This window comes from Staurois parvus, unplaced genomic scaffold (genome assembly GCF_062004578.1).
Source record: "Staurois parvus isolate SC_StPar_1 unplaced genomic scaffold, SC_StPar_1.0 ptg000299l, whole genome shotgun sequence".
Classification (NCBI taxonomy): Eukaryota; Metazoa; Chordata; class Amphibia; order Anura; family Ranidae; genus Staurois; species Staurois parvus.
In genome coordinates this window covers 22,235,765-22,251,411 of record NW_028318095.1, presented here as the reverse complement: position 1 = coordinate 22,251,411, position 15,647 = coordinate 22,235,765, and the positions used below count along the sequence as shown (strand labels likewise).

Genomic DNA, 15,647 nt, shown 5'->3' with positions numbered 1-15,647 from the left:
GCCATTTTCTACATGCAACTGGCACTGAAATCAGTGTTGTGACCAAGAGGGAGTGGCAACATTGTTCTGCCTTGAGATGGTGCTTGGGCCTAGTGACTGGCTGATAGGCCTACGCACTGTCAGAGAAGGTATTATGCTCCTCCATACCCACGTTTGAATGGACTGATTGTGTTGGGCAACCTGTGAGGAAAAATTATCCATAATTTCAGCACCACATAAAGGGCTCATTCACACACGGGACTACACACACAAAGGCTAGGCTCTGCTTAGCTAGCAAGTGGCAGGTAGGAGCTTAATCACCAGTGCAACTAGAGGCAGTGATTAGTCCCAATGACAGGAAGGAGCAGAAAAAGCAATTTCAAATACTTCAAAGTGGGCATTAAAGAACAGCTTACTTGAAATTTCCTTCGTATGGTCATTGTGCCTCTCCTCTGCCACCATGTTTAAATATCCTGCACATGCACAGATGCGCCAAAGGTCTCTGCCTAAGGCATATCTGTGCACAGAGTTTCCCACACATGCGCACTTACCACTGATATCTGGGACCTCGATATCTGCATCCCAAAGACCTGTGCCACTTCTGCGCATGGCTGAGCTTCAACACTAAAACAGATAAGAAACCATTCTAAAAATGTGGAAAGCTTGTTCAGTTCCGGAAGAGGGAGAAGGCAGAAACAAAAACTGTTGTACTGGGCAAAGGTCCATTTTAATAGGCAATGATATGTAACATTTACCTTAGGCCTTATGCACACGGATCGTCAAACCTCATCTTTTAAAGGCATTTGACTTTTCTTTCTGCCTCTAAAACGCCCCTTCATGTTAGCCTATGTGTCCATGCACATGTAGGCATTTAGAGACAAAAATGAGAATATGAGGAATTATTCAATGTATTCAGCAAAAATTTAAAGGACTGAAGATCATGAAAAGCTTGTCAAAATGCTTCTACATTTCTGCCTGGTGTTAGGCTTCAAATTAAAGTGGTTAAAAATGTTTACCTTAATGCATTACCTGCATTAAGTTAAAAAAAAATCATTTTGCAAATTGCTGTCCTGCTTACCCCCTTCCCCGTGAAACCCTTACCCGAATCGTGGATTGATCCAGCCCTGCAGTTTTTCTCCCCTATTGCAGGAGGATCAAACAGTAGAGGGAGCATTTGGTTCCTGCTGCTGTCAGTCAAATCCAGTGAGCAGAGAGAGAAGGGCGGGACCAAATTGCGGTGTGTGCATCTATGGACGCCCACAGCCTGGCTTGGGAGAAAGCATGCACATCTACCTCCATAGCAAGTTGCTTGCTAAGGCGGCAGACACAGAAGAGGGGCAGAGAATGCCAGCAAGGGAACAGAGAACAGGGGGTTGAGGGTCACTCTGAGCAATACCATTGCACAGAGCAGGTGAGTAGAACATGTTTATTATTTTACGTTTAAAAACCATTTTGTTTTAGAAACGCTTTAACCAGTCATTTTAACATCTAGGCCTTGTTGGGGCATACTGGGGTTGCTTGCACACAGTACTGATGTACAAAGATCAGATATTCTTAGCATAAAAAAAAAAAAAACCAGGAGGGTGGGCTAATTAAGGGAGCATGGCGTATGCATGTAAAAATACTGACCAGCAATGAAGCTTTTTTTTTTTTACTAAATTAGCCAATCCTCTTTTTTTTTTTTCTTTTATGCTAAAAATATCTGATCTTTCTACATCAGTACTGTGTGCAAGTACCCCAAGTATGCCGCACATCGCAATCTCACGTGCTTGTGTGTACAGGCCTATTAATAATAGGACTACATTTACATCAGTTGAGAAAGAAAAACAAAAAACACGCCTGAATGCCTAAAAACGTGGCAGTTTTGGGCTACAGGCCCTAAGCATACACCCATGTGGGGTGGGGGTTGTGTGTTTGTCTCATGGAATGTACAGGTGCTCTGTGCAACCGTGGGCAAGCAGTCCCAACCATGTCAATTTGGACACAGTGACTGCACAGACACAGCCGCTGTGCTTTGTGACATCTGTGTGGATGTGGGTGCAAGTCCTGAAATACTGTGAGTTTGGGAACATGCACCCACATGGATGTCAAACTGGGAGCAGCAACTGTAACTATGCAGGCACAGCATCCCAACTGGGGCTGCCTACATGTGGAGGCATGTTAAAACCGGTGTCAAATGTGGGAAACACATGGCCCCCACAGAGCTGTGCACTTACGTTCACCTATGTGAATGAGGCCTTATAGTGATTGCAAGACAATTATTTTTTTTTTAAATAACAAACATGTCATACTTGCCGCTCTATGACATGATTTTGCACAGAGCAGCCTCAATCCTCTTCTTCTGGGGTGCCCTGGCAGTACTGTTGGCTCCATCCCCCTGTCGAGTGTCCCAATAGCAAGCAACTTGCTATGGGGGGGCACTCATGCAGGCTCAATCCTGAGCCATGCTGTGTGTGTTCACTGACACAGCATGGTCGGTCTCTCTCTCTCTCATGGCTCCTGATGCTGCCTCCATGTCCAGTGAGGTGAGAGAGCCCTCTTGGGCACAGCGCTGGATCGAGATAGGGCTCAGGAAAGAAGAGCTGGGGTGTGAAGCTGCACCCCAAAGGTTCCTTACCTTAATGCAGAGAATGCATTAAAGGAGAACTTCACTTTTCATAACATGTTACACCCATATTCAGGGTGTAGCATGTAAAATATTACAAATGGAACACCACAGTCTCCCCCTCCCCCCCCATCCCTGTTGTGACAGCAAGTGGGGGAACTTCTCCTCCCCGCTAGCTGTCACAATTTTTTTAAAAAATGTGGTGGGGCAGGGCTCAGTCCGCCCCGCTGCGTCACTCATTCACAGTATTCTGTGAATGGGAAAACTACAAGTCCCGACAGCACCTGCGTGACACCAGCGATCTGCGACAGCGACAAAGCGCTGCGCAAACTGTTGGCGCCATATAAATTCTGTATAATAATAATAATAATAATAATCTGCTGATCGCTGGTGCAATGCTTTAGGAATCTCCAGAAACAAAAATTAATAAATGCCCATTTTTTTTACCTGCAAATAAATGTGCATTTACTACTTTATGTTAAAGGTGAGCTTATCCTTTAAGATAAAAAAAAAAAAAAACCTTCTTCCTTTACAACCACTTTAAAAAGGAAACTTTGAAGAAGAAAATAGATGCTGGTAGTGCAGACCTTACCTTCAGGAAATGCTAGTTGTAAAAAAGGGCTAACAGATTTCTCCATCCACACAATCAAGAAGGTGGAGGACTCCCCTCAAACTGCTGGTATATACATGGATCAGTGGCTGCAGCTGTAGATCGATGGAAATTTTTCCATGTCCCTTAGACACAATTAAATTAAGCAATTGACTTCTGTTGAGCAGGTGAGCCCACATACAGATCTAAATTGGGCTGATGTATGTATGCCAGCTTTATGTTATCTTTATTAGTAGTCCCTACTGCCCCGATTGTGAGCTAAGCACCACAACTGCACATCACCTTGTCATCTTAAAGCAAACATATTGCCAATACCAAATTCAAAATCCAGCCGCCCCATACAAAGTCCACCCGCCCCATACAAAGTCCACCCGCCCCATACAAAGTCCACCCGCCCCATACAAAGTCCACCCGCCCCATACAAAGTCCACCCGCCCCATACAAAGTCCACCAATACAACTTCAAAAAGAAGACAAAACACCTCTCCTCCTGCCTTTACCACCAAATGCTGCTGTAGAAGAATCATCCCCTGGGAAAACAGCCCTGCAATGAATGAGGATTTCCTGTGTCCCTTGCAGAACTATGTGGTCCCTCCTTCCAACCTCCACACCACTAAAGGACACAGTAGTGATACAGGTGACAGTAAGAGGGACTATTGAATGGTGGGGGACACGGAAGAATGACATTCCCAAAGTGTCAGTTTCCATTGACACTGTACTGTATTACTGCATCACGGCATGTGTTGTGGTACGCATGCATCACCCACAACTGTAACAGGACGTCAGGATGCCTTGCACAATGAAGTGCACTGCAGTGCAGTTTGCACATAACTTCAATAAATGTGAATAGGACCTTAAGGGCTCGTTCACACTTGACTTTATTTTCAACTCTTGCCAAACGCCCCTATAGCATTTGACAGGCATTTGGGAAGCGTTTTTAACACTCCTCAAACTCCCCATGCACAGTTTTAAGGTGGTAGATAGGTGTTTGCCAAGCGTTAAAACCGCACCACAAACTACAATGAAGTTAAATGGTAATAACGCTCCGCAACTGCCTCCCAACAGTGTCGCAACCAAGGAGCGGCACCATAGACCTGAATGGGAGGCTTCAACTCCTCCTGACTCGACACGAGGCATCAGTTTTGCCGCGACGCTGATGCTTCAGTGTGAACAGCACTGTGTGCTGCCATGTGCAGAATTTTCATAGGCGTTTGAGAAGCGTTAAAAATGCTTCCCAAATGCCTGACGCCTGCTGACAAAGCTAGTGTGTACTGAGCCTAAACGTAAAGCAGGGCTGGACAAATCCCAGGAGCTAGGTACAGTAGACCATACTCTTTATAAATTACAGCTGCTGTCTTTTGAAGTCAAAGGAGCTGGCCCCTGTGGCAGCCCATAGTTGAGGTGGATGAGGGGGTTGTCCCTAGTCATTGGATTCTGACAATGGGGAAACTTAGGACTGCTATAACCTGCAGCAGCTAAAAGCCTACGAGGTGGTTGAACAGAAGCTGATTGGTAGATTAACCTCTGTTCAAATACAGTGGACATACATGAACCAAAATTGAGCCAGTCCCAGCTGAATGTCAATGCATGTATGGCCAGCTTAAGACCAAACACACACACACACACACTGGCTTCTGGATTGAACAGACTCCTGGCTCCTAAATTCTACATTCATTTGTCTATCCCTGATGTAAAGCATATGTCCGGGTGACAAAAAAAAAAAAAAACACACACACGCCACAATCTATATACATTTCTGCAACACATTTCCAATGTCTTTCCCATAAAAAGGCTGCAGGTACAAAAAAAGAAAGAAAGCCTGTTGATCCTGCCTGAAACCTAGTGCACTTATAACTGCAGTGAGCCACCACTATAGTCAACTATACTGACAGCCCTGCCTGAGCTCTCCCCTGCTGAACTACATATTAAAAGGGCAAATCAGCAGGGAAAAGCTCAGGCTCATTGAGATCAGTGGAAGGAATAGTGATTGCTACTGCCGTATGGCCACCATGACAGCACCCAGCCATCCAGCAAAACACCACAGGTACCATGACATGCCTATGTGTTCCAAGTAATTACTCAAAGGCCATTTCCCAGCCAGAAGGTAGCAACCCTACTCCCTAAAATGGATCGCTATATGGGCTGCGTACTGGGAGACAGCCTACACAACAAGCACTATAAAGTAAAAAAAAAAAAGTTTAAAAAAAAAAAAAAAAGAGCATCTAAGGCTAAGTTCGCACTAGCTATGTTAGCAGGCGTTTGGGAAGTGTTTTAACACTCCTCAAACCCATATAAAAATTCTACACATGGCAGCACACAGTGCTGTTCACACTGAAGCATTAGCGTCACGGCAAAATTGAAGCCTCATGTGGAGTCTATAGTGATGCTCCTCAAATGTCTGGCATGTGCTTGCGAGGCATTTGCAGAGCGTTAATACCATTAAACTTCATTATAGGCATTTGTGGTTTTAATGCTTGAAAAACACCTCTAAAACACGCATAGGGCATTTAGGGGAGCGTTAAAAACGCCTATCTAATGCCTCTCAAACGCTATAGGGCCGTTTGGCAAGAGTTAGAAATTGGTCAAGTGTGTTCGAGCCATTAAAGGGCTGGAGTGCTTGAGTGGAGGCCATACCGCAATAACCCATCCTGCTAAAGGAATGACAGCCCTCAGGAGGTTCCTGCACCTAGCATGAAGACCTGATAGAAAAATAAACAGGGGATGTGACCTATCTGGGTGGAGGAAACACATAGAACCACCCAGGGGATTAAAGGGCTTTTTTCTATAAGAGTGAATCATGTGTTTCTTGGTGGGAGGAGTCTAATGTTATTGGTCCTGGAAGATGACTTGGGAAAAACAGTGCTCCATCATTGGTATCAGTGAAAGGAACAGTGTCCCAGTGATTACCCCCCAGTTTTACCCCCCTTCCTGACCAGGCCATTTTTTGTGTTGGCACTGCGTTACTTTAGCTGACAATTGCGCGGTCATGCAGCGCTGCACCCAAATTAAATGTATGTCCTTTTTTCCCACGAATTGAGCTTTCTTTTAGTGGTATTTGATCACCTGTGCTTTTTTTATTTTTTGCGCTATTAAAAAAAAAGACTGACAATTGAGAAAAAAAATATATATATTTTTGACTTTTTGCTATTAAACATGTCCAGTAAAAAAATTTCAAAAACCAAATTTCGTCATAAATTTAGGCCAAAATGCATTCTGCTACATGTCTTTGCTAAAAAAAATTAAAAAAAATCCCAATACGAATAAATTAACTGGTTTACGTGAAAATTACAGCGTTTACAAATGGTGGCATATATACTGGAATTTTCTTTTGGAAGCGATCAGCGACTTATAGAGGGACTGCGGAGAGCATTCTGACACTGGGGGGAACTGATTTGGTGTCACTGACATACCCAGTGACACCAATACAATGATCAGTGCTAAAAAAAAAAAAAAAAAAAAAAAAAAAAAAAAAAAAAAAGCACTGACATTGTACTAATGGCACTGGGGAGGAAGGGGTTTACATGAGGGGCAACCAAAGGGTTAACTGTGTGCTAGGAGTGTTTTACTAGGGGCAGCGTGTTGGTGCTTCACTGTAAGCACACTGCACACCGTAAGCCGGAGAATCACCGGCCGGGACCCGGTGATTGACAGCTGCGGCCGCGAATGGTGGCGCGGGTAAGGCACGCGTGCCCCCTACCCAGAAACACAAAATCACGTATATGTACATGATTTTGCGCATCCCTGCCACCTTGTAGCAGTATATCTGCTATAGGGCGGTCGGGATGTGGTTAATAAACACACACTTACCTGTCCCATGGTCCAGCGATGTTCTTACCCACGCTGTCCCTTCTCCCCTCCTCTCCTCCACGGCGTTGGTATCTCAACTGTGGGCACCAGGCTAAGACAGCTTGCAGCTTCACAGCCTAGTGCCCACTGCGCATGCACGAGTCTCAATGCACCTCCTAATTGGTCTGGCAGTCTGCTGGGACCTGTGAAAGTTCCCAGGAGACTGAGGAAGAGATGAGGTGGCCGAACTTCTGGCTCACTTCGCTGCAGCGAACTGAGCCAGAAGTGGGAGCAGGTACCTGTCAAAACCAGGTATCTGCTCCCCCCAAAAGGTGCCAAATATGGCAGTGGAGGGGGAGAGGAGGCTTAGAAGTGGAGCTTCCGCTTTTGAGTGGAACTCTGCTTTAATAATGGCATGTAATGCCAAGCTGCGGTTTCTAAAGCGCGCAAAATCCTCTCTTGTATTAAAAGAGGTATAGACTCCAGAGAGAGAGATATCATATTACCCCGGTACAAATCATTAGTAAGACCTCATCTGGAACATGCAGTTCAGTTTTGGGCACCAATTCACAAAAAGAACATTGGGGAACTGGAGAAAGTACAGAGAAGGGCAACCAAACTACTAAGAGGCATGGAGGAGATCAGCTATGAGGAAAGATTAGAGGAACTGAATTTATTCTCTCTTGAGAAGAGGAGATTAAGGGAGATATGATCAACATGTATAAATACATCAGTGGTTCATATAGTGAACTCGGTGTAGAGTTATTCATCCTGAGATCATCACAGAGGACAAGGGGGCACTCTTTACATCTGGAGGAAAAGAAATTTAATCTCCAAACAGAAAGGTTTCTTCACTGTAAGAGCTGTGAAAACGTGGACTAGACTCCCTCAAAAGTTGGTTCTGGCCAGCTCAGTGGATTGCTTTAAAAAAGGCCGGGATTCTTTCTTAGATACACAGAATATAACTGGATACTAACATTTATAGGTAAAGTTGATCCAGGGAATATCCGATTGCCTCTCGGGGTATCAGGAAGGAATTTTTCCCCAGCAGGAGCAAATTAGATCATGCTTTGCTGGGGTTTTTTTGCTGCCTTCCTCTGGATCAACTGTGGGTATAGGATTATAACTTTTTTTTTTTTGGTTGAACTGGATGAACTTTTGTCTTTTTTTCAACCAGACTAACCAACTATGTAACTATGATCAGTGTCCCACTGATGGTGTCCAGCGGGCGGAACAGTGTCCTACTGATGGTGTCCAGCGGGCGGAACAGTGTCCCACTGATGGTGTCCAGCGGGCGGAACAGTGTCCCACTGATGGTGTCCAGCGGGCGGAACAGTGTCCCACTGATGGTGTCCAGCGGGCGGAACAGTGTCCCACTGATGGTGTCCAGCGGGCGGAACAGTGTCCCACTGATGGTGTCCAGCGGGCGGAACAGTGTCCCACTGATGGTGTCCAGCGGGCGGAACAGTGTCCCACTGATGGTGTCCAGCGGGCGGAACAGTGTCCCACTGATGGTGTCCAGCGGAACAGTGTCCCACTGATGGTGTCCAGCGGGCGGAACAGTGTCCCACTGATGGTGTCCAGCGGGCGGAACAGTGTCCCACTGATGGTGTCCAGCGGGCGGAACAGTGTCCCACTGATGGTGTCCAGCGGGCGGAACAGTGTCCCACTGATGGTGTCCAGCGGGCGGAACAGTGTCCCACTGATGGTGTCCAGCGGAACAGTGTCCCACTGATGGTGTCCAGCGGAACAGTGTCCCACTGATGGTGTCCAGCGGAACAGTGTCCCACTGATGGTGTCCAGCGGAACAGTGTCCCACTGATGGTGTCCAGCGGAACAGTGTCCCACTGATGGTGTCCAGCGGAACAGTGTCCCACTGATGGTGTCCAGCGGAACAGTGTCCCACTGATGGTGTCCAGCGGAACAGTGTCCCACTGATGGTGTCCAGCGGAAGGAACCGCTTCCAATCAAAGTCATCGATGGGAAATTGTGCCCCTTCAGTGATGCCAGTAGGAGGGATTTTCTGGTTAGGTGTGCCTCATCTTTGGTGTGGTGGTAGGAATAGTACCGCCAGAATCAGACAAAGGCAAACATAGAGCCACATCTGGTCCGAAGGGACATACGGTCAGCTACCTGACTTGCAATAAATCACTGGTACTCTGTCACTCCACGCTGTGCCATACATGTCAATCACCGACCACAATTTCCACTGGAAATTTTGAGTATACGGAAAGCCTGTTTATTTCACATTTTAATAATGCGACAATCATCATCAACAGTGTTGATATGTTTGATTTCAAGTGTTGACTTCTGTAGTAACAGTAAACACTGGTAAACTAGTATCTCCATTTTCACCCACAAAAAAAACTCAAAGATGGGCCCTACATTCACTATCTGGTCTCCTACAGTACACAGAACATGGAAATGCAATTATGTTAGTAAATATAAACTGCTTAATACCTTTTCTCAGAAGTCAGAAGACTGCTCAAACTGTTTATATCAGTGTGCAGCAGAGCACTGGCTAAAGCTTGAAGGAGGAGTTTTCATTCTCTCCTGATTGTGCTATGAGGCTGTATAACCCCTGAACCACTGTCTGGACAACACTGATTGGCCCTGTGCTGATCATATGCAAAAAAAAAAAACAACTCTAGGAATACACACCAAACGGAGCATGTGCAGCATGCCCCCAATGCTCTGTTTTATCAGCAGGTGAACGGGACCATATAAGAAGGGGAGGATCAGAGAAGACAGGATCAAACAGCCTTTGTAAACAATGAGGATTAATCCCTTAGGATCCACAGCGAGCAGCATAACAAGCATTGCTATACTGCATATACAGACAGATTTTACTGTTGTGGGTTTAGTAACAATTTATGTAATTGGGCAGCGAATGCCTGTTGAATAAACATATACAATAATTCGTGAATCAGTTGTCTAAACTATGCCATTATACTATAAAATACAATGTCACTTTAATGATCTTTTAAATGGCTAGACAGGATCTAAGACAATGATGTCATCAGGGGCAGTAAACTTGTCAAACAGGAATGAATGATGAACACAGCAACAAGGTAACAAAAAGCCGATTTGTAAATAAGTAAACTTCCCCAGTTCTCACAGGCATTGAAAGCTTTCATCAGCAAGATTTAATTGTGAAAATCTCTAATACATCTATAGAGAAAAACAAGAAGAGTCCTAATGATGACATCACATGTGGTCTGCTGATTACACCTATGCATCATGTAAAACATTCCAGATACAACCAAAACATGCTACTGGCAAGGAAAACAAGAGACTGGTGAGAGCACAGCACTACATTCCAGCATGCGTTAGGTGGGGCTAGAAAGTAACTAAGGATAAAGACAATGAGAATGATTTTCTTTGTTATTAAATGTAAGTATGTGGTGCCACCAACCTTTCTCTAAGCTCCTTCCGCTGCCTTTGCAGGCCTCCCCCTCCTCCCCTCCAATAACATTTACAGTAACAAGCACACATCCAGGCTGTGTTTGTCAGGAGAGGATAGTGGAGATCTGCAGCACTGCACCACTCAAGATACAAACACAGAAATAAATAGAAAGCAGAAGAGAGGCAGGAAACATTCCCACCAAGGCTCACTTTAGCCGTTAGCCTCGGCACTGGCAATTACATCCAAATCCTCATTACTAAAAAGAAGTGAAAAAAAATGAAATAAAATACTGCAACGTTCATTGGCCGTCAAGGATCCGGCTTCATCGGTGACACCTAAAACAGCCAAATAAACAATAACCAAAGTGACATAATAGAGAATCCGAACACACGGCTGTGCAGCAATCTGCTGCATCTCAAACCTTCTGCTTCCATAGGATTCTGTTCACAAGATCTTCTGCTATAGTAAGTGTACAGAGCTACAATACACAACTATGGGGGGGGACACACTGGACAACACCTCTGCCAGAGGACCCCCAGCGCCACATTCTGACGGTCACCCCAAAAAATACCAGCACAAGCTACACATCACCCCACACCTTGGGAAAAACACCACCACACACACCTTTGTCCGAAACACCCCAACATGAACACTGACAGGACCAACACAAAACTCAGCTTTATACATGTACACATCAGCTGAAGTGTGACACCAACAGACAATAGGTGACAGGGGAGGAAAGTACAAGAGAACATACCAGTGTGACAACCCAATGCCAGCTCAGACAGGGAGTTCTCAAAATTGACAATGCTTACTCAATCCAGGAATGCACTGTCACTGCCCACATCACCGGGGTCACTCCACAAGGTGTCACCCTACTCAACACTAGGCGTCACCCTACAAGGTGTCACTGCCCACAGCACCGAGGTCACCCTACACAACACCAGGCGTCACCCTACAAGGTGTCACTGCTCACAGCACCAGAGTTACCCTACAAATCTAAAGGCGTCACCCTACAAGGTGTCACTGCCAACAGCAACATGGTCACATTACAAGGTGTCACTGCCCACAGTACCGGGGTCACCCTACACTTCACCAGGTGTCACTGCCCACAGCACTGGGGTGACCCTACACATCACCAGGTGTCACCCTACAAGTTGTCACTGCCCACAGCACCGGGGTCACCCTACAATTCACCAGGTGTCACCCTACAAGGTGTCACTGCCCACAGCACCGTGGTCACCCTACAGAGTCAGTGCCCACAGCACCAAGGGTGACTCCACATGGTGTCATTCTGCCGACAGCACCAGGGGTCACTATAAATAGTGGAAATGCCAACAGCACTGGGGTCACCCTACACATCACCAAACGTCACTGTTCACCACACCAGAGGTCACCCTACAAGGTGTCACTGCCTACATCACCGTGGTCACCCTACACATCACCAGACCTCACTTCCCACAGCTTTAGGGGGGTCACTCCACATGATGTCACTGCCCACAGCATTAGGGGATCACTCCACATGGTGTCACTGCCCACAGCATCAGAGGTCACGCCACATGGTGTCACTGCCCACAGCATCAGAGGTCACGCCACATGGTGTCACTGCCCACAGCATCAGAGGTCACGCCACATGGTGTCACTGCCCACAGCATCAAGGATCACTCCACATGGTGTTATTCTCCATGGTGTCTCTGCCGACACAACTGGGGGTCACTATACATAGTGCTCACAGGACTGGTGTCACTCTATACAGGGCCAGCATCACTGACAACAGTAATGGTCAGGCTGCACAAGGGTCATTGCCAGCATCACTCTGCAGAGAGCTGATGTCACCCTACAAAGAACCGCCATCACTGCCCGTAGCCTAGTGCCACTTCAAACAGCACTGGTGTCACCACATATGGTGTCACTTCTATACAAAACTGTAGCTACTGCTCACAGCCCAGCATCACTGCATAATGTCTCTGTACACAGCACCAGTGTCACCACATGTGGTGTCACTCTTACACAGCACTGGAGTCACCCTACAAAATAACATGTCACCACACACGGTGTCACTCCACACAGTATTACTTCACATGGCGTCACTCCCATACAACACTGGTGTCACTGTACATGGTGTCACTACGCATAGTGTTACTTCACATAGCACAGATGTCACCACACATGGGGTGACTCTTACAGCAGTGTCACCACACAGGATGTCCTTGTATTTGGTGTCACTGTACACAATAACATCTTCCCCCCCGGTGTCAGTCCTCTTGGGTGTCTCCGGGATCAGTGCCCACCCCCCGTATCAGTCCTCTGGGTGTCCTCAGCATCTATCCCACCCCCCGGATGTCAGTCCTCTGGGTGTCATCGTCCCCCCTCCGGATGTCAGTCCCCTGGGTGTCCCACCCCCCGGATGTCAGTCCCCTGGGTGTCCCACCCCCCGGATGTCAGTCCCCTGGGTGTCCCACCCCCCGGATGTCAGTCCCCTGGGTGTCCCACCCAGATCAGTGTCCCCCTGGTGTCAGTTCTTGGGGTGTCAGACCTTTGGGTGTCTCCTCATGTCAATCCTATGGGTGTTCCCCCAGTCAGTTCTTGGGGTGTCAGATCTTTGGGTATCTCATGTCAGTCCTCTGGGTGTTCCCCCAGTGTCAGTTCTTGGGGTGTCAGACCTCTGGGTGTTCCCCCAGTGTCAGTTCTTGGAGTGTCAGTCCTTTGGGTGTTCCCCCAGTCAGTTCTTGGGGTGTCAGACCTTTGGGTGTCTCCTTATGTCAGTCCTCTGGGTATTCCCCCAGTGTCAGTTCTTGGGGTGTCAGCCCTTTGGGTGTTCCCCCAGTGTCAGTTCTTGGGGTGTCAGCCCTTTGGGTGTCCCTAGGATCAGTGTCCCCTCGTGTCTGTCCTCTGGGTGTCCCCAGGATCAGTGTTCCCCAGTGTCAATCCTTAGGGGTCCCCCCTGGTGTCAGTCCTCAGAGGTGTGACTCCACGGGGTACCCCTCCGGTAGGGAATAGATCTGTACCCCCACACTTCCCCATAATCCCCCGGGAAGCAGCTGACTGACACGCCATGGGCCCCTGATCTCTCCTGGAGGGGCCGGGCCCGGCTCTGTCACAGCGAAGGACTGACAGGCCGTGGGAGTCCGGGGAAGGAGGCCTCGGCCCCCGCCTCATGTTTACCCCGCACCAGGGAAGGGCCAGGCCCGCTCTCCTCCTCCCTCCCACACCTCAGTCCCGGCGGACCGGGCTGCTTTACCTTCCAATCAGCGGCGCTCCGGAGCGACCTCGGACAGATTCGCAAAACCCGAGCTGGGGAGGGGCGGCAAGAGGGCGCTGCGAGCACCGGAAACAAAGGCCGGCCCGGGGCAAGGGGGGCGGGGACACGAGGGGGAGGAGCCAACGCTCGCAGCGATCTGCAGAGGTGACCGCTCGGCCTCCGCCCCCTCCTCCTGATGTGGGGAGATGGGCGGGGCAAAGATGGCGCCGCGCTGGGAACGGAGAGAGTAGCCGGGAGCGGCACCTCCAGCACAGCGCCTGTGGACCGCCCTCCGACCCTCCCACCGCCGGCCTGACTCAGCCCTGGGCAGGGGGACCCCTAGGTCAGCGCCCGGTCTCCCTCCCCTCCGTACATCGGGACATGTGACCAGAGAAGCCGCACACTGCAATATAACCAATGAGGACAGACCGATCGAACCAGAAGATCCTCCGATTATGATCGATTTATGGAGGGCACACTCACATTTTGTATACGATGGTATAGGCAGTTGATTCAGGCCCTATTCACCACACCTGTGCGTTCCAGGAATGCGCTACAATTACACGGTGCATGTGAGGCTGTGTTCATATCTGAGCGTGCTCAGAAATGCGTAAAAAACATGCAACGCGCTTTCTTAAGCACACCCCAAATGCGTGTAGCGGTGCTGCATCATGACGCACATTTGTTGCATGAAAAAATAGTAAAATGCAGACTAAAGAGTGCTCAGCGCCCTGCCAAAAACGGGAAATTAGTGACTTTGGCGCAGGTAAGGGAAGACTTTCCAAGTGAATGGGCTGACCTATGCTGTCATGTGACAAACACTTGAAAAAAATGACCTGCATTGCGAAGGTGTGAATGCAGCCCAGATCTTCCTCTTCTCGGGCCAGCGCTCCTGGCTCCTTCTATTGGGTGCCCCCACAGCAAGCATCTTGCTATGGGGGCACCCGCTGCTCCGTTTTTCCATTAACACACGGAGCTGCGGATTGGCCCTGCCCCCTCTCTTCTCACTAGCTGTGATTGACAGCAGTGGGAGCTGACGGGAGGGGGCTTAGGTGAGTATTCGGGGTATGCTGCACAGGTTTTTTACCTTCATGCATAGAATGCATAAAGGTAAAAAAACTTTAGCTTTTATAACCACTTTAAAGAGTTCCTAAACCCACAACAGTAAAATCAGTCTGTACATGCAGTAAAGCATGCTTGTTATATTCAATGTGGAACGTAAGGGGTTAATCCTCTGCATTGTGTAAAAAAGCTGTTTTATCCTGTCTTCTCTGATACTCCCCTTCTACTGTCCCCAATCCATCTACTGATAGTACAGAGCCCTAGGAGACACTCTGCACACGCTCAGTTTGGATTGTATTGCTAGAGAGTGTTTTTTGGGGAGGGTGCATGTGATCAGCACAGGGCCAATCAGCACTGTCCAGACAGAGGGTCAGGGGTTATGGAGCCTCATAGGACAGTCAGGGCAGAATGAAAACTTACAAGCTTTAACCACTTGCCCTCCAGAGGATTTACCCTTCATTCCTGACCAGGCTATTTTTTTGCGATACAGCACTGCGTTACTGTAACTGACAATAGCTCGATCATGCACCACTGCACCCAAATAAAACTTGTCCTTTTTTCCCACAAATGGAGCTTTCTTTTGGGTGTATTTGATCACCTCTGCATTTTTTATTTTTTGCACTATAAACAAAAAAAGTCAACAATCTTGAAGAAAAAAAACAATATTTTTGACTTTTTGCTACAAAACATGTCTAGTAAAAAAAATTTAAACATCTAATTTCTTCATAAATGTAGGGCAAAATGTATTCTGCTACATGTCTTTGCTAAAAGAAAAAAAAAAAATCCCAATACGCGTAGATGAATTGGTTTTTGTGAAAGTTACAGCGTCTACAAATGGCGGTATATATACTGGAATTTTATTATATATATAGATATATATACTAGTAATGGCGGCAATCAGCGACTTATAGCGGGACTGTGACGGGTATTCTGTCACTGGCGGGAACTGACTAACTGCC

The 15,647-nt window shown here is 47.5% G+C and overlaps 1 protein-coding gene across 1 annotated transcript in view; it reads right to left on the bottom strand.

Annotated features, from left to right (window-relative positions):
• Window positions 1-13,751, bottom strand: part of TAOK1 (TAO kinase 1) — a 181,160-nt gene extending 167,409 nt beyond the window's left edge. The window contains exon 1 of the mRNA XM_089683020.1: window positions 13,627-13,751. The gene's annotated coding sequence lies outside the window, so the exon portion shown is untranslated. The remainder of the gene's footprint in view (window positions 1-13,626) is intronic.
• Window positions 13,752-15,647: the final 1,896 nt, after the last annotated feature.